This window comes from Bos taurus, chromosome 6 (assembly GCF_002263795.3).
Source record: "Bos taurus isolate L1 Dominette 01449 registration number 42190680 breed Hereford chromosome 6, ARS-UCD2.0, whole genome shotgun sequence".
Lineage (NCBI taxonomy): Eukaryota > Metazoa > Chordata > Mammalia > Artiodactyla > Bovidae > Bos > Bos taurus.
Window position 1 is genome coordinate 2,712,212 of NC_037333.1, and position 23,120 is coordinate 2,735,331.

Here is a 23,120-nt window from a genome sequence, read left to right on the forward strand (position 1 = left end):
ACCCCAAGAACAGTAGGAAAAGGCAAAAAGATAGGGCACTGAAAGATGAACTTCCCAGGTCTGTAGGTGTTCAATATGCTACTGGAGAAGAGCAGAGAAATAGCTCCAGAAGGAATTAAGAAGCTGAGCCAAAGTGGAAAGAACGTCCAGTTGTGGATATGTCTAGTGGTGAAAGTAAAGTCAAATGCCATAAGACCAATATTGCATAGGAACCTGGAATGTTAGCTCCATGAATCAATGTAAATTAGAAGTGGTCAAACAGGAAATGATAAGAGTGAACACTGACATTTTAGGAATAAGTGAACTAAAACCAACCAGAAAGGATGAACTTAACTCAGATGACCATTGTATCTACTACTGTGGGCAAGAATTCCTTAGAAGAAATGGAGTAGCCATCACAGTCAACAAAAGAGTCCAAAATGCAGTTCTTAATGTAATCTCAAAAATGATAGAATGACCTTGGTTTGTTTCCAAGGCAAACTATTCAATATCACAGTGCTCCAAGTCTATGCCCCAATGACTAATGTTGAAGAAGTTGAAGTTGATCAGTTCTATGAAGACCTACAAGATCTTATAGAACAAAAACACCAAAAAAGATGTATTTTTCATCATAGGGGACTGTAATGCAAAAAGGAGGAAATCAAGAAATACCAGGGGTAACAGGCAAGGTTGGCCTTGGAGTACAAAATGAAGCAGGACAAAGACTAACAGAGTTTTGCCAAGACAACACACTTGTCATAGCATACACACTCTTCCAATAACACAAGAGATGACTTTACACATGGACAGCACCAGATAGTCAATAACGAAATCAGATTGATTATATCCTTTACAGCCAAAGTTGGAGAAGCTCTATATAGTCAGCAAAAACAAGGCCAGGAGCTGACTGTGGCTCAGATCATGAGCTCCTTATTACAAAATTCAGGCTTGAAAAAGTAAGAGAGTTCCAGAAAAACATCTATTTCTGCTTTATTGACTACTTCCCTCATAGCTCAGTTGGTAAAGAATCTCCCTGCAATGCTGGAAGCCCCTATTCCTGGGTTGGGAAGATCCACTGGAGAAGGGATAGGCTACCCATTCCAGTATTCTTGGGCTTCCCTTCTGGCTCAGCTAGTAAAAGAATCTCTCTGCAATGCAGGAGACCTGGGTTCGATCCATGGGTTGGAAGATCCCTGGAGAAGGGAAAGGCTACCCACTCCAGTATTCTGGCCTGGAGAATTCCATGGACTATATAGTCCATGGGGTTGCAAAGAGTCGTACACGATTGAGTAACTTTCACTTTCACTAAAGCCTTTGACTGGATCACAACAAACTGTGGAAAATTCTGAAAGACATGGGAATATCAGACCATCTTACCTGCCTCCTGAGAAAGCTGTATGCATGTCAAGAAGCTTGTCACCCTGTTTATTTAACTTATATGCAGAGTACGTCATCCAAAATGCCAACTGGATGAAACACAAGCTGGAATCAAGATTGCCAGGAGAAATATCAATAACCCCAGATATGCAGATGACACCACCCTTATCACAGAAAGTGAAGAAGAATTAAAGATGCTCTTGATGAAGGTGAAAGAATAGAGTGAGAATGTTGGCTTAAAAGTTGTTAAGATCATGGCATCTGATCCTATCACTTCATGGCAAATAAATGGGAAACAATGAGAACAGTGACAGACTTTATTTTGGGGGGCTCCAAAATCACTGCAGATGGTGACTGCAGCCATGAAATTAAAAGACGCTTGCTCCTTGGAAGAAAAGCTATCTCACACCAAGACAGGGTATTAAAAAGCAGAGACATTACTTTGCCGACAAAGATCCATATAGTCAAAGCTATGGTTTTTCCAGTAGTCATGTAGGGATATGAGGGTTGAACCACAAAGAAGGTTAAATGCTGAAGAATTTATGCTTTTGAATTGTGGTGCTGGAGAAAACTCTTGAGAGTTTCTTGGACTACAAGGACATCAAATCAGTCAAATCTGAAGGAAATCAACTGTGAATAATTACTGGAGGGACAGATACTGAAGCTGAAGCTCCAATACTTTAGCTACTTGATGCAAAGAGCCAAATCATTGGTGAAAAGACCCTGATGTTGGGAAAGGTTGAAGGGAAAAGAAGAAGGGTATGGCAGGAGATGAGATGGTTAGATAGCATTATTTACTCAATGGACATGAATTTGAGCAAAGTTCAGGAGATAGTGAAGGACAGAGGAGCCTTCTGTGCTGCAGTCCATGGGCTGGCAAAGAGTCAGACACAATTTAGTGAGTGAACAACAACCACCTCTTACCGACTGCTTGTCTCTCAATATTAGATTCTTGAATGATGAGCCGCCAGATGTGAGTTTGATAACAATGAAGCTGCAATTTCTCATCAGGGAAAACAAAGTCAAAAAGTTAATCAGCCGATTTTGCCATGTCTTTTTAGTGGTGCTCAATGCCAGCCTTTGGCAAAGAAAGCATGTCCATTCCTCTGAGAAGCAAAATATGTAGTGTACAAAGGACAGCTGTGGTTCAACAACCATGGCTAAGAGCTCTTTGATGATTGCATATCTAAGGATGAGGCTGGAGGGAGAGATCGATTATTAAAATCTCTCTTAAAATAAGAGAGATTTATTTGTATCCTCTTGATTGTCTTCTTTTAGACTGGTGGCTTAGGAAAAGCGAGTTATATATTCTTTTTGGTATACAAATTCTGATGGTTTTTTGATTTGCTATTTACTGGATAACAACAGAAAACTAAGCACACAGGTCTGAAGTAATTGTATTCAAAATCACCACCCTAAATAAAGACCTTTCACCCTCAACAGATGAACTTATAGATAATGTATACATATATAAGTTGAAGCTATCAGGAGAAAATTATTTACTTCTCTATTTTCTCTCTCTAACTTCATTCATTCTTAAATTTTTGCATTTCATAGACATAAAAGTTCTTAATTTTATAAGAATAATCTGTCTGAAATCTTGAGCCCACCCTTGCCGGGAGCCAGAGTGAGGAACTCCGCCCATGGCAAAGGTCATGAGGAAGGAGGCTCGGCATATGCAAAGGCGGGATGGAGCCTCAGGAGTCCCCCTGGAAATTCTTGAGCATCTACCCCCAAAACCAGAGTCTGCCTACTTTATTGTTTTGTGCTCTCACCTACACCTCTGACTTTATGGGGGGCTGTCCCCCACCACCATCTCTCTCTCTCTGAAAAAGAGTTAACTTACAGCTCCAGTTAATAAAGTTCCTGGGCGTGACAAGAGTGTTTTAGTTCACAAACTCCTTTGGAAGTTCTCTAGCCTGCCTGAACAGGTTCTTCCAGCCACATGTGATTGTTCACAGCCTCCCAACAGTGAGAGGCATGAGATGTTCTAAACTTTCTAAATGCAGATTCCTTTGATCAGTTAGAAGATTATTAGTATAGTATAAATAGTATAGTGGGTTGATTAGAAATTATATTGATGAAGGGTTTTCATTTATTGGGCCAATGTTTGCTGCTAAGTTTCCATATCCCTTACTTACTGTGTCCCTGGGAGTGTATTGATTAATATAGTTGGTGTATAGTAATGTAAGTAGTAGCTTTAATGTTTGTAACCTTGGACCCTTGAGTTAATTCTTTTCTTGTTATAGCCCACCACACTTTTGCCCTATAGGAATGCAACTTTATCTAATGCTTTTGGAGGGTGGCCCCTAACTTTAGAATAATCACCTTTAGAGAAAAATAAGAGTCATAAAATGTTAACAGGCCTCCTGGCCAGAAGATGATGTAAATCACCTAAACTTTTGCATATAAGTTTGCAGGAAGAAAGCCTAGCTTTGATAAGGATCAAGGACTGCTGACCTTGCATGACTCTACCCCTTCCCCCATTATCCTCTATGCACAACTTAAGGTATAACAACTACTTTGGAAAATAAAGTGTGGGCCTTGCTCACCGAAGTTTGGTCTCCCCATGTCGTTCTTTCTCTCACCTTCTGGCTGAATTCCCATCTGGAGCATGGAGGCTCGCCAAGCCTACTAATTTTGCCTGGGCTTCTAAGATCTGACCAGGGAGGCCTTAGTGTCTCCTCTCCTTTGGGAGAATGGGAGGATGCCTGTGGCCTACGTAGGTGGTGCAAACTCCTTGTCTTGGAGTTTTATTGGTTTTCCACATAAACCAAGTTATTCAGCCTCTTTTCTCCACTGAATTTTTTCACTGAGCTATCCCTATTTAACCACTCTTTATATCTCTAGTTAACAATTAAGCTATTGTCTCATGATCGCCAATGCCGTCTCCCCTTCAAATTCCCTGGATCCACCGGGGCTGGACCCTAGAGGGGCACACCCTCTAGAGCAAGTTTTAATAAAAAATTTAGTAAAAGCCCAGAGAATTAACTTTCAGTCTTTCTGATCTCCAATGCTACTCTGCCTCCTTCCACCCTTGAAAAGTGAGCTTTCAGTGGACAAGCTCAGGTTGAATTTGGCCTCTGTCCTAGACCTCTGTGTGTCCATTATTCCCGTTTCTCCCTTTAAAAGAATTTTTTTTAATTGGAGAATAATTACTTCACACTTATTGTGGTAGTTTTTGCCATACATCAACATGAATCAACCAGAGGTATACATGTGTCCCCACTATCCAGAAACCCCCTCCCACCATCCTCCCCACCCTATTTCTCAGTTTTTTTCCCAGGCTTTGGGTGTCCTGCTTCATGCATCAAATATGCATGGGTCAACCTTTCTTCTTTTCCTGTTGACTCTTCTTGGCTCATTCATCCCATCACCACTTCCTATTGATCCCAATACCTAAAAATCTCCCTGTGTACTCCTAGCCAATTTCACCACTATTGCTTTAATCACCCTTGATTAGAATAGCTTCTTAAAAGAAAAATATTTATTAATTTAGTAGTATCCGTCTTAGTTGCAGCACTCGATAGCTTTCATTATGGCTCACAGACTCTCTAGTTGTGGCACAGGGTTAGTTGCTCCACAGGATGTGGGATCTTAGTTCCCTGACCAGGGATCAAACCTGTGTTCCCTGCATTGTAAGGCAGACACTTAACCATTGGACCACTGGGGAAGTCCTTAGAACAGCTTCTTTGACCCCAATCTGTGAATCCTAACTCATCATTTAAGGTTCATTCCTGAGGCCACCTCCTCTGAGAAGCCCTCTCCCCTCTGTGGGGACGTGGCCCCCTGCCTTCTACATTCTGTGCGTGCCCTACACCTTACTTTTATGCTTCTCGCATTATACATCACATGGGTCCAATATCTTTTCCTCTCTAGAGTGTGACCTCTTGAGTATTATTTCATCCATTTTTACATCCTACGTGCAGTGTCTGGTTCACAGAAGAAGTACAGTAAGTGTTTTTTAAAAACAATGGAAGAATACAAGGAGCATCTTTCCATTTCTCTGGATTATGGTTTCTGTTATTATGATACAAGCCTTGAGAATAGGAGAATTGTGAAACTAATGCCAAGTAATTAATTGTCTCAACAACTTTCTTAAATCTCATTTTAAGGATGACAGCTGTGGTTTCTCTTTCTAGGTTGACTTATTCTACTTCTAGTTCTACTTCTAACAGAGAGGACAGAATATATTCTTTTCAAATGGAATATGGCATTATCACCTATTGATAAATCAAATTAAAAGTGAAAAGAAAGTACAAGTTTAATTTTGTTAGAGATGAGGAAAATATATTCCAAATGAGGATGAATGGAGGCTTATCTTCAGAAGGTTACCAATATACTTAGACATCCACTCATTTGATTATCTACTTAACAAGTAGTATTAAGCATTTATTATGTGCTCAAAACTGCCTTGAGAGTTTAGCACTAAAAAGGACTGGGCATGATTCTTCCTTTTTGTAATATACCAGTTTCTCAGAATTCAAAATATCAGTCTACTTTTTTGCCTTATGATTTGCAGGAGCCATGAGAGACAAATATATTTTGTGCTTAAAGTATGCTTGAAACATCAAAATATCTTCACAAATGGATCCTATTATCTCTTTCCCACTGGCAATGTTTTCTTTGTTTAAAAAGTAGGATTCAAATTTTCTTGTCTTGATAGATCAGATCAGATCAGATCAGTCGCTCAGTCGTGTCCGACTCTTTGCGACCCCATGAATCGCAGCACGCCAGGCCTCCCTGTCCATCACCAACTCCCAGAGTTCACTGAGACTCACGTCCATCGAGTCAGTGATGCCATCCAGCCATCTCATCCTCTGTCGTCCCCTTCTCCTTCTGCCCTCAACCCCTCCCAGCATCAGAGTCTTTTCCAATGAGTCAACTCTTTGCATGAGGTGGCCAAAGTACTGGAATTTCAGTTTCAGCATCATTCCCTCCAAAGAAATCCCAGGGCTGATCTCCTTCAGAATGGACTGGTTGGATCTCCTTGCAGTCCAAGGGACTCCCAAGAGTCTTCTCCAACACCACAGTTCAAAAGCATCAATTCTTCAGGGCTCAGCCTTCTTCACAGTCCAACTCTCACATCCATACATGACCACAGGAAAAACCATAGCCTTGACTAGATGAACCTTTGTTGGCAAAGTAATGTCTCTGCTTTTGAATATGCTATCTAGGTTGGTCATAATTTTCCTTCCAAGGAGTAAGCGTCTCTTAATTTCATGGCTGCAGTCACCATTTGTAGTGATTTTGGAGCCCAGAAAAATAAAGTCTGACATTGTTTCCACTTTTTCCCTGTCTTGATAGAAATGGACATTAAAAAAGATTTCAGGAAGCAATTTTACTTACAGGCTTATTCTTCTATTATTGGGAAATAGAGGTTCTCCTTCCTACCCTCACCCCAACTTATGAAGAAAGTATAGTAAAAGTAATTTGTAACCTATCTTTTAAAAAAACAACAGCAACAAAACAATCAGTGGAGGACTTTCCAAAGTGAACTAAAGATGGTTTGGAACTAATTAGGATAAGGATAATATTTCTACACAACATTTGGTTACTTTGCCTTAACTTGTTAATTTCCTAATCTCTCACCTTTTGAACCAGTTTTTGGAGCTGGAGAAAACTCTTGAGAGTCCCTTGGACAGCAAGGAAATCAGACCAGTCAATCCTAAAGGAAATTGAAAGTGAAAGTGCAAGTCACTCAGTCGTGTCCGACTCTTTGTGACCCCATGGACTATACAGTCATGGAATTCTCCAGGCAAGAACACTGGAGTGGGTAGCCTTTTCCTTCTCCGAGGGGTTGGGGGGGGGAGGTCTTCCCAACCCAGAGATCGAACTCAGGTCTCCTGCATTGCAAGTGGATTCCTTACCAGCTGATCCATAGAAATCAACTCCAAATATTCACTGGAATGACTGATGCTGAAGCTGAAGCTCTAATACTTTGGCCACCTGATGGAAATAACAGACTCATTGGAAAAGACCCTGATACTGGGAAAGATTGAAGGCAGGAGGAGAAGAGGGATGACAGAGGATGAGATGGTTGGATGGCATCACCAACTCAATGAATATGAGTTTGAGCAGACTCTGGGACATAGTGAAGGACAGGGAAGCTTGGCATGCTTCTGTTCATGGGGTCATGAAGAGTTGGGCACAACTTAGTAATTGAACAACAACAACATAAAACCAGGACACTGACGATAAGCAGACTTTAGCACTTTATATAATTTACCTGCTATGAAACTGCTTAGTCAGAGGTGAGGTTCCATGGGAAGTCAACTGTGAGACTGTGATTGGCTTGCATGGAGTCAGGGAGTGCTCTCAAGATTAGAAGGGCTAGGGAGAGAAAGAGGCAGGACCCAGGAGGGAATCACCATGGAAACACTAGCTAATTGTACAGCGAATTGGGTCCTGAATGTGGGCAAAAGGGATGTGCCTTCACAGCCCTTCCTACACCTGAGGATCAGTTAGATAGCTGCTCATGAAAGGAGTGTAATGTTGGGCAAGGATGTTGCCATTAGCTACGGATGGTCACCAGGAGGGGGGATCCCATGACCCAATAACTGTCAGTCTTCCTAGATGCCAGGGAAGAGTTCTTCCATCTTGAAGTGGGAAGTCCAGGCAGTGCAAATCCAATGCACTGAATGGGTTGAATGAGGAGACAGATGACTGAAGACCCAGGTGACTTTGGGTTTATGTAGACCACACGATGGCATTGAAGTTGGGAGATGAGGAAGTTAAATATTTGTGTCACAAGGCAATTTAATAAACAAATTGGTGAGATGTTGTGTTTGTGTATATGTACAACTGTCCTGTGACATCATCCAGCCTCTCTCAGCTAGTTGAGTGAATTAACAATCCATTAATTATTATAATAATGAATTAATCACCCAAGCTATTCTGCAGTGATCTCTGAGAAAGGATTTTGGGGGGTTTTTGCTTTAAGAGCACCTTAAATTTTGAAATTTTTAAATGGACTTAAAATATTTTCATGATTTTACAAAATTTCAGATTGTAGGTGGTTAACCTCACAGTAAAAAACTGATGGGAGTATTATTGAGTGAATAAAAAAGATGGAACTTCAGTCTTGGTAGGCTGAATTTACTGAGTCCTTAATGATAAAGTGAAAAAGATAACTTCTTTGAATTAGTGAAAAGAAAGAGGTAATTCAGTCCTTTGAACATGAAAATGCTGTTTCTTTTTTATCTTTCTTTTTTTTTCTGGAAGAAATGGGAACTGAACTCTGGGAGATTTTTCAGTCTTCAACTGTGAAGTTGGGCTCTCAGAGGACTGCAATCCACATCCTCCTCAAATCTTGTATACTGACTTTGTATATTTTGCAGTTTGTAAAAATTTCAAATTATCTTATTACTTTTTCTAATTTAATGGTGGATTCCTTTGAACTTTTTGTATATAATAAAAATTTCAAATGACAGTTTTATTTCTTTTACATTCTTTAATTAATTATTAATATTTACTTATCATTGTACTGTTTAGCATCTTCAGTGTCATGAAGGTCAGTCTGCTGTGGCTGCCATACAAAATACCACAGACTGTGTGGCTGAAACTAAAGAAATTTAATTTCTCACAATTCTAGATCGACGTCCCTATCAAGATGCTGACACGGTTGGCTTCTTCTAGGTCTTCTTTCCTTGGGTTTTACAGTGTCTCTTCTTCTGGAATCTTCGTGTGGTTTTTCCCTTAGTATGTGCCTGTGTCCTAATATCCTTTTCTTATAACGACACCCATCAGAGTTGACTAAAGCACACTCTAATAACCTCATTTTAACCTAATTACTGTGCAAGATGCTATTTTCAAATACTTTCTATGGTATTGGGGGTTAGTACTTCAACACAAAATTTTGTGGGGACACAATTCAGCCTAGAACAACAAATATTCTTGTTTTGTTCCTGATTTTAAAACAATTACTTTCATGTTTTACAATTAACATAATATGTCAATTTCAGTGGCATCAACTGAATGGCAATTGGCTGTGGACCCTTCATATCCCACCCACACCGAACACATCAAGACTGCAATATTTCATGGACAAATTCCCTTTGGAATAAATCAGGAACTGATTGTAAGTCTTCTGCATCATGGGAAAATGCAAAACCAGACTGACCAAAGCTGGTAGTAAGATGGTATGTCTTCCTGCCAGAGACCATGCACCTATTGCAGTGCCATATGATCAGGAAGAGATTCCCTAGCTCCACCCGGCTTCACCATGGGGAAAAGAGGACTTGGTTCTGGGTCCCAGCTTTTCTGAGGGGGTTCCTCACTTAGAGGACTGGCTTCTGTCTTATCTGTCTTGGAGTGCTGATGGTTCTGGGACAGTGTAGCTGCCACAGGGGGAATGAAGGCAATGGTTTGGACTGCTAAATGCTTTAGCTCCCACCTGCTTTAGTACAGAATGAGCAAGCAAAAGCCACAGTGGCCTGCTTCTCCATGGGGAGGGTTGGTAGAGACCCTCAGAATCTCTGGTCAGGCTTGTTGGTGAAGCATTTCTCCTGTACAAAGGTAGATAATGAAGACTGAAATCTAGACCTGCTATGTCCAACACATAGACACTGATATATAGAGTCAAGGACAATGAAGAACCAGGCAAAGATGTTCCAAACAAAAGAACAAAATGAGCCTTCAGAAACCAACTCTAATTAAGTGGAGTTGTACAATTTACCTAACAGAAAATTAAAAATAGCTCTCACAAAGATCCATAGAAAAACACATGAACAAAGAGAGAATTTCATGAGATAGAAAATATTTTAAAAATACCTAACAGAATGCATGATCCTGAAAAACAAATAGTTGAACAGAAAAACTCACTGACTTATTTTAAAATAACTGCTAGAACTAATAAATGAATTTTTAAAAAGTTGTAGGATACAAGATCAACATACAAAAATCAGTTATGTTTCTATACACTAACAATAAGCTGTCTGAAAAGGAAAGTAGGTAAACAATCCCATGTACAATAGCATCAAAAGGAATAAAATACTTGGAAACAAACTTACTAAGGAGATGAATGAATAGAAAGATAGCCTGTGTTAATATATTGGAAGAACTGATTTTGTTAAAACATCGACATGATCCAAAGCAATCTATGGATTTAATTTGATCTTTATCGAAATTCCAATGACATTTTCTAATAGAAATAGAAAAAAGCAATTCTACAATTCATGCAGAACTACAAAAGGTTATAAACAGTCAAAGCAATTTTGAGAAAGAAGAACAAGGCTGGAGCATTGTGCTTTCTGATTTTAAAATGCATTGCAGGCATACCATGGAGATATGGAGACTTGGTGCCAGACCACAACAATAAAGCAAATATCATCATAAAGTGAGTCATATGAAGTTTTTGGTTTTCCTGTGCATGTAAAAGTTATGTTTATACTATACTGTAGTCTATTAAATGAACAGTAGTGTTATGTCTAAAAAAACAATGTACATATCTTAATTTAAAAAATACCTTATTGCTAAAAAATGCTAAAAAATCATCCAATCATTCTGTGAGCCATAACTTTTTGGTGGTGAAGCACAATAAAGTAAAGCTCAATAAAATGAGGTTTTCCTGTTCAAAGCTATAGTCATCATGGTGTTAGCACAAAGACAGACATATAGATCAATGGAATAGCATAGAATGCCTAGAAATAAATCCTAACATAGATGATCAACTGATTTTCAATGAGAATATTAAGAATACACAGTGGGGGAAAGGACAGTCTCTTCAATAAATGGTGCTGGGATCTCCAGCCTCTGTTCCAAAAGGTAACCACTACAATGGCACCCCACTCCAGTACTCTTGCCTGGAAAATCCCATGGACGGAGGAGCCTAGTAGGCTGCAGTCCATGGGGTCACTAAGAGTCGGACACGACTGAGCGACTTCACTTTGACTTTTCACTTTCATGCATTGGAGGAGGAAATGGCAACCCACTCCAGTGTTCTTGCCTGGCAAATCCCATGGACAGAGGAGCCTGGTGGGCTGCCGTCTATGGGGTCGCACAGAGTCGGACACGACTGAAGCGACTTAGCAGCAGCAGCAGCACTCTTACTTCTAACACTTTATATTAGTTCTATTATAATTGAATCTTGTGCTATGTAGTCTTTGATGTCAGCTTCTTTTACTCACTATTTATTTTTTGAATATCATATTTTGTTGCACGAAGCAGTATTTCTTTCATTTCCATTTTTGTACTGTATTTCATTGTATAAATAGATGACTGTTATCAAGGTCAAACTGAGTACTATTTGCTGCACAACAGGGCCAATAGATCAAGAGATAAGTTGTTGGGACAAGGAATATCGACTTTGTTTGAAAAGATGTCAGACTGAGAAAATGGTGAACCAGGTCCCAGAGAACCAAGTTCCCTGAGTTAGATTTCAGGCTTCTTTTATACACAAAGGGGAGGGAGTAAAGTCAAACAATTTCTGGTTTGGGTCAGCCTCAGGAGTGAATGTATTAATTTCTTCCTCCCTGCAGACATTCATAAGGCCTGGTCAGGATGTTTCCTCTGAGCTAAACAAAGGTGTTTTAGCTTAGTGAATGCTCATTACCTGGGAGACAGTGTTCCCAGAGATGTGCCATTGTGTGTAATTCAAGCTTATAGACAACATCCCTTTAGTAATTAATCTGTTATAGAAAACAAAGTTTCTTTCCTATTGCAATACCATTTACTCCTTCTGCAGGAAGACTACTACAAATAACAGTATTATAAACGTTCCTGTGCACAGTTTGATGCATATGTGAAGGCATTTCTGTTGATCATTGGGTATACACAGGATCAAATGTAGTAGTTATCTAAGTTTCCAAAGAGTATATACTAGTTTATATAACCTGGATCATGGATATATTCCTTGCCAAAATTTGCATATTTATTTAAAAATTAGCTATTCTGGTTGACGTGCAGTGGTGTCTCATTGAAATTTTATTTCCCTTGATTGCTAACGAGTTTGCTTTTCATATATACTTACTGGCCATCTAGATATTCTCTTTTAATCAGTACCTGTTCAAATCTCTTGCCAAATTAAAAAAGAACACACATTGACAGTCTTTTCCTATAGTTCTTAAGATGTTTTAAATGTGATCCTGTATTGTTACAGGTGTCACAAATATCTTTCCCACTCTGTGACTAGCATTTTAATTTGCATGTTTTTTTATCTACATGTAATGATTTTAAGTTTTAAATTGATGTTCAGTTGTCTCCTAAAAGTCTATTTATTTCACCTAATTCAGTACACAATCATCCTGGAAAATGGTTACAAGTTCCTTTTGTGTGTACGTGGGGGGTCCAGTCAGAAGACTGATAGCATCAGCTATAAGCAGGGAAGAAGGATCATTCCTTAAGAGGAATAAGATGACCTCTTTCATGTGCATGGTCTGGGGTCTGTCTATAAGCTAAGGTCCTCACTTTCCAGAGGGGCTGCAGCTCTCTCCGTGGTGACTCTCATGAATCTTAACATTTGCCAGATCTATTGAGCTCTCTGTCCTAAATGTCAAGTAGCACTTTTGCTGCTGCTGCTGCTAAGTTGCTTCAGTCGTGTCTGACTCTGTGCGACCCCATAGATGGCAGCACACCAGGCTCCCCCGTCCCTGGGATTCTCCAGGCAAGAACACTGGAGTGGGTTGCCATTTCCTTCTCCAATGCATGAAAGTGAAAAGTGAAAGTGAAGTCGCTCAGTTGTGTCTAACTCTTAGCGACCCCATGGACTGCAGCCCACCAGGCTCATCCGTCCATGGGATTTTCCAGGCAAGAGTACAGGAGTGGGATGCCATTGCCTTCTCCAAGCACTTTTGCTAGAGCCTGTCTATTTCAGTTTTAGGGACTCCATGATTTTGGTTAACTCATGCCAAATATTCCTCTGGATTAATCCCTTCTGAGTATGATTTGGGTCCGTCTAGTCAAGATTATGGTTTCCAGTGGTCATATATGGATGTGAGAGTTGGACTGTGAAGAAAGCTGAGCACTAAAGAATTGATGCTTTTGAACTTTGGTGTTGGAGAAGACTCTTGAGAGTCTCTTGGACTGCAAGGAGATCCAACCAGTCCATTCTGAAGGAGATCAGCCCTGGGATTTCTTTGGAAGGAATGATGCTAAAGCTGAAAGTCCAGTACTTTGGCCACCTCATGCGAAGAGTTGACTCATTGGAAAAGACTCTGATGCTGGGAGGGATTGGGGGCAGGAGGAGAAGGGGACGACAGAGGATGAGATGGCTGGATGGCATCACTGACTCGATGGATGTGAGTCTGTGTGAACTCCGGGAGTTGGTGGTGGACAGGGAGGCCTGGCGTGCTGCGATTCATGCGGTCGCAAAGAGTCGGACACGACTGAGCGACTGAACTGAACTGAATTGAATTGAACCCACTGTGGTAAAACATCCACTTTGTTTCTGGCCCCAAGGTCCTGCAATGACCATGAAATTCAGGGAGCAATTAACATGGTCAGTCATGGCCTATGCTGAGCTGGACACATCCTCCTGATACTCCTGGAGATGTGGAGAATGTGTATGTGAAAATTTACTCCAGCCTCTTCCAGTCTTCCTAAGGCTTTAAAATCTTCCTGTATAACACCAACTCTCAAATGTCTCATCTCAGTTTCCCTTTGTATTCTTTAAAAGTCTATATTTATTTATTTATTTGGCTGCATTGGGTCTTAGTTGTGGTATGTGGGATCTCCATTGCAGCCCGCGGGCTCTTTGTGGCATACCAGCTCTAGAGAATGGAGGCTCAGTAGTTGCTGTGTGTGAGTTTAGGTCCCAGACCAGGGATCAAACCCATGTTCCCTGCACTGGAAGGTGAATTCTTAACTACTGGAGTACCATGGATGTCCCCTCCCTTCATATCCTTAAAAATTATTGAGCAACTCGAAGAATTTTACTTATGTGACTTATTGAGTACCAAAATTAAAATTGTTCAATGTTAACAATGTTTATCAATAATTTATTTAAAATAACAAGAATAAACTCATCACATATTGACATAAATGACATAGTTTTAATGGAAATAGCAATATTTTCTCAAAAAAATAATGAGAAAAGTGATATTGCTTTATATTTTTGAAAATATGAAACAAGTCACCAGTCCAGGTTCAATGCACGATACTGGATGCTTAGGGCTGGTGCACTGGGACAACCCAGAGGGAGGGTATGGGGAGGGAGGAGGAAGGAGGGTTCAGGATGGGGAACACAGGTTTACCTGTGGCGGATTCATTTCGATATTTGGCAAAACTAATACAATATTGTAAAGTTTAAAAATAAAATAAAATTAAAAAAGAAAAAAGAAAACAAAAAAAAAGAAAAGAAAATATCTTTGAAAACAAGAGAAGATAGCTAGATTTCATATCTGCTTCAGTATTCAGTTTCTTGAGGTAGCTTACTTTGGGTGGAACAGATGAAAGAATTGATTCACATGGATGTTTAGTTGGAAAATGGAGGAATATTTTAATAGTTTTCTCAGATAATTGTAGATACTCTTTTTTGATTTAGCACCAAAGTGAAAGTGAAGTGCAAGTCACTCAGTCGTGTCCAACTCTTTGCGGCCCCATGGGCTATATAGTCCATGGAATTCCCCAGGCCACAATACTGGAGTGGGTAACTTTTTCCTTCTCCAGGGATCTTCCCATCCAGAGACTGAACCCAGGTCTCCTGCATTGCAGGCAGATTCTTTACCAGCTGAGCCACAAGGGAGGCCCAAACGGCCCCATAATAATTTCTTAAAGGTTAATTTCACTGTGACAATGAAACCATATAAATAAAATTTTCTGTTCTGTAACAACATTAACATCCATTGCTCTGCCTTGCACTTTGAATATATCTCTTATCTGTGCATGATATTGTAGCACCATGCTGTTTTATTCAGATTTTCCAAATATTGACATGTCCCATTATACAATATTAAAAATTAACTTTTGATAATATCAGTACCAACCTTAAATCCTTTATGCATGCTTCCTTTGCCATTACAAAAGATATTAAAAATGAATGTACTCAAACAGTGGAGCTTTACAATGTTAACAGTTTTTACTACTTCATCAAAAACATTATTAAGTGAAACTGGCATTTTTTTTTTTTTTGCTACAAGTTCATGGTGGTAAAGCATACAAAAACTGTTAGTAAAGTATAGTGCCATTGTTGTGATTTATGGTAATATGTCAGCAGTTCTACATACATTTTTTTTTTACATTATCAGTATAAATGTCAAGCTGATGAAAATATTAAATAATATATAAAGTTATTATGAAAATAGTTTGGATCCTGCAAGCCTCATACAAGGTTCTTAGGGACTCCAGTCATCTGTGAAATATACTGAGAACTACTGCTCTACAATATACCGAGAAAGTTCTAGCATCTTACCTTACTTAGTATAGGCCAGCACTGGGTCTAGATTTCTGTCAATCAATCAGGAAAATGTTAGAGCCATGGCCAGTGACTTTTTGACTCATTCAACCTGGAATTTCTCTTTTGTAAGCCCACATTAATAACTTGAGCTTGGTCCAGCATTACATTTTGCCACCCAGATGCAGCAACACTGGGATTCATTCTCTTAAGTGCTCCTCAGATTTCTACTGATATATAAAGGCAACATCCTGTGACTCCTGTGATGATCTATCTTGTATCTCCTCGGGGGCTAAACTTTCACCTTATCCTCTGGTACCTTCCAAAATTTCTCTGGTTGTAGCTCTAGAAATATGCCAGCAAATGTGGAAAACTCAGCAATGGCCACAGGACTGGGAAAGGTATTTTCATTTCAATCCCAAAGAAATGCATTGCCGAAGAATGTTCAAACTACTGCATAATTGCACTCATTTCACAAGCTAGCAAGGTAATGCTCAAAATGCTACAAGCTAGGCTTCAACAATATGTGAACCGAGAACTTCCAGATATACAAGCTGGATTTAGAAAAGGTATAGGAACCAGAGATCAAATTGCCAACATCCATCGGATCATAGAGAAAGCAAGGGAATTCCAGGAAAAATATCTACTTCTGCTTCATTGACTATGCTAACGCCTTTGACTCTGTGGATCACAACAAACTGTGGAAAATTCTTAAAGAGATGGGAATATCAGACCACCTAACCTGCCTCCTGAGAAACCTATATGGAGGTAAAGAAGCAACAGTTAGAACTGAACATGGAATAACAGTCTGGTTCAAAATTGGGAAAGGAGAATTTCAAGGCTGTATATTGTCACCCTGCTTATTTGACTTATATGCAGAGTATATCATGTGAAATGCAGGGCTAGATGAAGCACAAGCTGGAATCAAGATTGCTGGGAGAAATAGCAATAACTTCAGATATGCAGATGACACCATACACATGGCAGAAAGCAAAGAGGCATTAAAGAGCCTCTTGATGAATGTGAAAGAGGAGAGTGAAAAAGCTAAACTAGAAACTCAATATTGAAAAAAACAATGATCATGGCATCTGGTCCCATCACTTAATGGCCATTAGATGCGGAAAAAGTGGAAACAGTGACAGATTTTTCTTTCTTGGGCTCCTAAATCACTACAGATGGTGAGTGCAGCCATGAAATTAAAAGACACTTGCTCCTTGAAAGAAAACCTATGACATATACAGTATACAGTACATATACAGTATATTAAAAACCAGAGACAATGCTTTGCCAAAAAAGGTCCATATGGTCACGGCTATGGTTTTTCCAGTAGTCATGTAGGGATGAGAGAGTTGGACCATAAAGAAGACTGAGTGCCAAAAAACTGATGCTTTCAAACTGTGATGCTGGAGAAGACTCTTGAGAGTTGTTTGGACAGCAAGGAGATGCAAACAGTCCATCCTAAAGGAAATCAACCCTGAATATACATTGGAAGAACTGATGCTGAAGCTTAAGCTCCAATATTTGGCTACCTGATACAAAGAGCTGACTCACTGGAAAAGACCCTAATGCTGGGAAAGATTGAGGGCAAGAGGGGAAGGGGATGATAGAGGATGAGATCGTGGATGGCATCACTGACTCAATGGACATAAGTTTGGGCAAACTCAGGGAGACAGTGAAGGATGGTGAAACCTGACTGCTGCAATTCACAGGACTGCAAAGAGTCAGACAGGATTTAGTGACTGAATAACAACAAGATCTAGAAACAACAAAGATGGTGGGGATAGGACAATAAAAGTGTTAATAAGTAACTTTTTCTATGGCAACTGCCAGGGGTTGTCATAGCAAACACCTTCTTCCAACAACACAAGGGAAGACATGGACATCACCAGATGGTCAATACTGAAATCAGATAGATTATATTCTTTGAAGCCAAATGTGGAGAAGCTCTTTACAGTCAGCAAAAACAAGACCATGAGCTGACTGTGGCTCAGATCATGAACTCCTTATTGTCAAATTCAGACTGAAATTGAAAAAAGTGGGGAAAATCACCAGATCATTCAGGTATGACCTAAATCAAATCCCTTATGATTATACAGTGGAAGTGACAAATAGATTCAAGGGTTAGATATGATAGACAGAGTGCCTGAAGGCAAAGGAAAGATACACCCTTTGAATGAAGAGTTCCAAAGAATAGCAAGGAGAGATAAAAAAGCCTTCCTTAGACATCAATGCAAAGAAATAGAGGAAAACAATAGAATGAGAAAGACTAAAGATCTCTTCAGGAAAATTAGAGATACCAAGAGAACTTTTCATGCAAAGATGGGCACAATAAAGGACAGAAACGGTATGGACCTAACAGAAGCAGAAGATATTAACAAAAGCTGGCAAGAATACACAGAAGAACTATACAAAAAAGACCTTCATGACCCAGAAAACCACGATGGTGTGAACACTCACCTACAGCCAGACATCCTGGAATGTGAAGTCAAGTGGGCATTAGGAGCATCACTATGAACATAGCTAGTGGAGGTGATGGAATTCAAGTTGAGCTATTTCAAATCCTAAAAGATGATGTTGTGAAAGCGCTGCTCTCAATATACCAGCAAATCTGGAAAACTCAGCAGTGGCCGTAGGACTGGAAAAGGTCAGTTTTCATTCTAATCCCAAAGAAAGGCAATGCCAAAGAATGCTCAAACTACCACACAATTGCACTCGTCTCACACGCTGGTAAGTAATGCTCAAAATTCTCCAAGCCAGGCTTCAACAGTATGTGAACTTCCAGATGTTCAAGCTGGATTTAGAAAAGGCAGAGGAATCAGAGATCAAATTGGCAACATCTGTTGAATCATTGAAAAAGCAAGAGAGTTCAAGAAAAATATCTACTTCTTCTTTGTTGGCTACGCCAAAGCCTTTGACTGTATAGATCACAACAAACTGAAAAATTCTTAAGAGATGGGAATACCAGACCACCTGGCCTGCCTCCTGAGAAATCTATATGCAGGTCAAGAAGCAACAGTTAGAACTGGGCATGAAACAATAGACTGGTTCCAAATAGGAAAAGGAGTATGTCAAGGCTGAATATTGTCATCCTGCTTATTTAACTTGTATGCAGAGCACATTATGAGAAACTCTGGGCTGGAAGAAGCACAAGCTGGGATCAAGATTGCCAAGAGAAATATCAATAACCTCAGATATGCAGATAACACCACTCTTATGGCAAAAAGTGAAGAAGAACTAAAGAGCTTCTTGATGAAAGTAAAAGAGGAGCATGGAAAAGCTGGCTTAAAACTAAACACCCAGAAAACTAAGATCATGGCATCCGGTCCCATCACTTCATGGCAAATAGATGGGGAAACAATGGAAACAGTGACAGACTGTATTTTTTTGGGCTCCAAAATTACTGCAGATGGTGACTGCTGCCATAAAATTAAGATGCTTGCTTCTTGGAAGAAAAGCTACAACTCACCTAGATAGCATATTAAAAAGCAGAGACAGTGCTCGCTTTGGCAGCATAGTGCTCACTTCAGCAGCACATATACTAAAATTGGAACGATACAGAGAAGATTAGCATCATAGGCAAAACACTCTCCAACATACATCGCAGCAGGATCCTCTATGACCCACCTCCCAGAATATTGGAAATAAAAGCAAAAATAAACAAATGGGACCTAATTAACCTTAAAAGCTTCTGCGCAACAAAGGAAACTATTAGCAAGGTGAAAAGGCAGCCTTCAGAATGGGAGAAAATAATAGCAAATGAAGCAACTGACAAACAACTAATCTCAAAAATATACAAGCAACTCATACAGCTCAACTCCAGAAAAATAAATGACCCAATCAAAAAATGGGCCAAAGAACTAAATAGACATTTCTCCAAAGAAGACATCCAGATGGCTAACAAACACATGAAAAGATGCTCAACATCACTCATTATCAGAGAAATGCAAATTAAAACCACTATGAGGTACCATTTCACACCAGTCAGAATGGCTGTGATCCAAAAGTCTACAAGTAATAAATGCTGGAGAGGGTGTGGAGAAAAGGGAACCCTCTTACACTGTTGGTGGGAATGCAAACTAGTACAGCCACTATGGAGAACAGTGTGGAGATTCTTTAAGAAACTGGAAATAGAACTGCCTTATGATCCAGCAATCCCACTGCTGGGCATACACACTGAGGAAACCAGAAGGGAAAGAGACACGTGTACCCCAATGTTCATCGCAGCACTGTTTATAATAGCCAGGACATGGAAGCAACCTAGATGTCCATCAGCAGATGAATGGATAAGAAAGCAGTGGTACATATACACAATGGAGTATTACTCAGCCATTAAAAAGAATACATTTGAATCAGTTCTAATGAGGTGGATGAAACTGGAGCCTATTATACAGAGTGAAGTAAGCCATAAAGTAAAACACCAATACAGTATACTAATGCATATATATGGAATTTAGAAAGATGGTAACAATAACCCTGTGTACGAGACAGCAAAAGAGACACTGATGTATAGAACAGTCTTATGGACTCTGTGGGAGAGGGAGAGGGTGGGAAGATTTGGGAGAATGGCATGAAAACATGAATAATATCATGTATGAAACGAGTCGCCAGTCCAGGTTCGATGCACGATGCTGGATGCTTGGGGCTGGTGCACTGGGACAACCCAGAGGGATGGTATGGGGAGGGAGGTGGGAGGAGGGTTCAGGATGGGGAACACATGTATACCTGTGGCAGATTCATTTCGATATTTGGCAAAACTAATACAATATTGTAAAGTTTAAAAATAAAATAAAATTTAAAAATAAATAAATAAAAAGCAGAGACGTTACTTTGCAAACCAGTCTGTCTAGTCAAATCTATGATTTTTCCAGTAGACATGTATGGATGTGAGAGTTGGACTATAAAGAAAGCTGAGTACAGAAGAATTGATGCTTTTGAACTGTGGTGCTGGAGAAGACTCTTGAGAGTCTCTTTGACTGCAAGGAAATCCAACCAGTAAATCCTAAAGGAAATCAGTGCTGAATATTCATTGGAAGAAGCTGAAACTCCAATACTTTGGCCACCTGATGCAAAGAACTGACTCATTGGAAAAGACCCTGATGCTGGCAAAGATTGAAAGCAGGAAGAGAAGGGGATGACAGAGGATGAGATGGATGGCATCACTGACTCGATGGACATGAGTTTGAGTAAGCTCTGGGAGTTGGTGATAGACAGGGAAGCCTGGCACGCTTCAGTACATGGGGTTGCACAGAGTTGGAAACGACTGAGTGACTGAACTGAACTGAACTGAACTAACATTTCCTTCTGGCAATTGGGAACTAATCTCAGGAATCAAAGTGTTTCCTTTATTGACAAAGGAGGGAGCAGAATGCAGGGTTTCAAGGGTTCCTAGCTTCATATACTGGCCCGGATATTTGGGGTCCATGTCCTTTCCAATCAGTGTTCTAAATTTAGCATATGAGACTCTGTGAGTTTGGGAACTCAATTTGCATTATAATTCAATCACCTGACCCTTTCAAAAATTTCACCCTTCAGAAATAGAAAATAAGAGGGTCTTTCCCCCTGCCCGCCCCGCCCCCCGCCCCCCCCCCCCCCCCCCCCCCGCCTTAGGATAATCATAGAAAGCGTCTAGTCACTTTGACCTTGAGCTCGGAATTTAAAATGTCAAGTTTTAAGATCTGTACCACCTACGTCTTCTCCAGTGCCCTTAAAAGCAAGCAAGCAGCCTCACTGAACTCCTAAATGTTTCTAAAATGTTCACTGAGAGCAACTATTGGTAATTCTAAGCCCTGCTGTCTATAGACACTATAACAGAAGTTTCTGAAGGTGCTGGTTTAAGTTACTTTCCACTGCCTGCCATGTTTCCTTTACCCCTGGCAAAAAGAGTCTCTAAGATCTTTAAATTTAATCAGACCAGAGAACCAGTTCCAGAAAACTCAGGACCAGTTCAGAGAACTCATCTTTAAGGCTGCTTGCCTGAAACCTCATTTGTTACCATTGTTTTTGTATGAGTTAAGATTCATTCAGAGACACAGAACCACTATGATTGATGCAGAATATGGGTCTGTAGGCATATGACCTTAAATAATTGTGAGATCTAATGAAGATCTGGAAAATCATTGCCTCTGTTGGAGTCCTGAAGTTACTGTGAATCGCTGAGGTTAACAGTCAAGAAGAAAAGCTGGATGCAAACAGGGAGAGAACAGGGATGCTCTGGAATTCATGAGACCGGCTGGAAACCGCCTGTTACTGCGTCCAGTCTCAATGTCGAAGTCATCTGTGGAGGAATCCGGTGATTTTTTTTCACAAGAGCTGCACATGCATCTGGTCCTGGACTTGGAGAAGCTGAACGAGAAACTCTCATGGAGGGTGGAAGAGCTACAGGCTCAGGGGAAGACTTTTGTTAATGGCAAATCAGAAAAGCAGGGCCAGTGTGAACTGCAGCCATCACCTGGAGCCCTAGACCAGCTCCAGGTAGTGGCTGCTGTGTCTCCCGTATCTTTATTAAGCTCGTGCAAATCCTTGTGTCCAGTCTGCCTTGAATTGTACAGAGAAGGGTGTCTAGTTCCACTAGGTAGATGACACTGTGTGAAGCCACTATGGATTTTGTTTATACCTTCATAATTTAAAAACCTTTTGGCAGAAACCAACACAATTCCATAAAGCAATTACCCTTCTATTAAAAAATAAATTAATTAAAAAATATGGCACACTTTTTATTAAATTATTTTTATTGGTTTAAATCTAATCTTGCCAACACTTTCCACCCCCCTGATCTTATTATTGGTTACTTGCTTATTTCATAATCAGTCTTTATAGATGGAAATAAGCAAGTACTTATTTTCTTTATTTGGTTTTATGTGTTTATTCTTTTGATATTCTGAAAGTTTTGCACTCTGATTTTAGTTTCTCATGTAGTTATATATATTACTACTGTTACTGTATGACATAATTTTAGTTCTTATTTAGTTAGTAATGGGCTTCCCTGGTGGCTCAGACGGTAAAGAATGTGCCTGCAATGAGGGAGACTTGGGTTTGATCCCTGGGTTGGGAAGATCCCCTGGAGGAGGGCATGGCAACCCACTCCAGTATTCTTGCCTGGAGAATCCCTATGGACAGAGGAACCTGGTCCATGGGGTTGCAAAGTGTCGGACATGACTGAGGGACTAAGCAGGAGTCAGTAATGACTTGAATGATGAATTACTACAATTAGCATAATTTGACATCCTCATACTTCTGTTTCCTCCTCTGATTTTTGTTTTATGTTGCCTGATTTCATATTGTTAATATGATTTATTTTTGTATTTAATCTTTATAACTGAGTATATCTCTTTTGGACTTTCCAAGTGGTGCTACTGGTAAAGAACTCAGCTGCCAATGCAGAACACATAAGAGATGTGGGTTCCATCCTTGGGTCATGAAGATCCCCTGGAGGAGA

The 23,120-nt window shown here is 40.0% G+C and overlaps 1 pseudogene; it reads left to right on the top strand.

The window, feature by feature from the left end:
- Positions 1-19,199: 19,199 nt before the first annotated feature.
- Positions 19,200-19,256, top strand: LOC112447179 (uncharacterized; annotated as a pseudogene).
- The last annotated feature ends 3,864 nt before the right edge of the window (positions 19,257-23,120 follow it).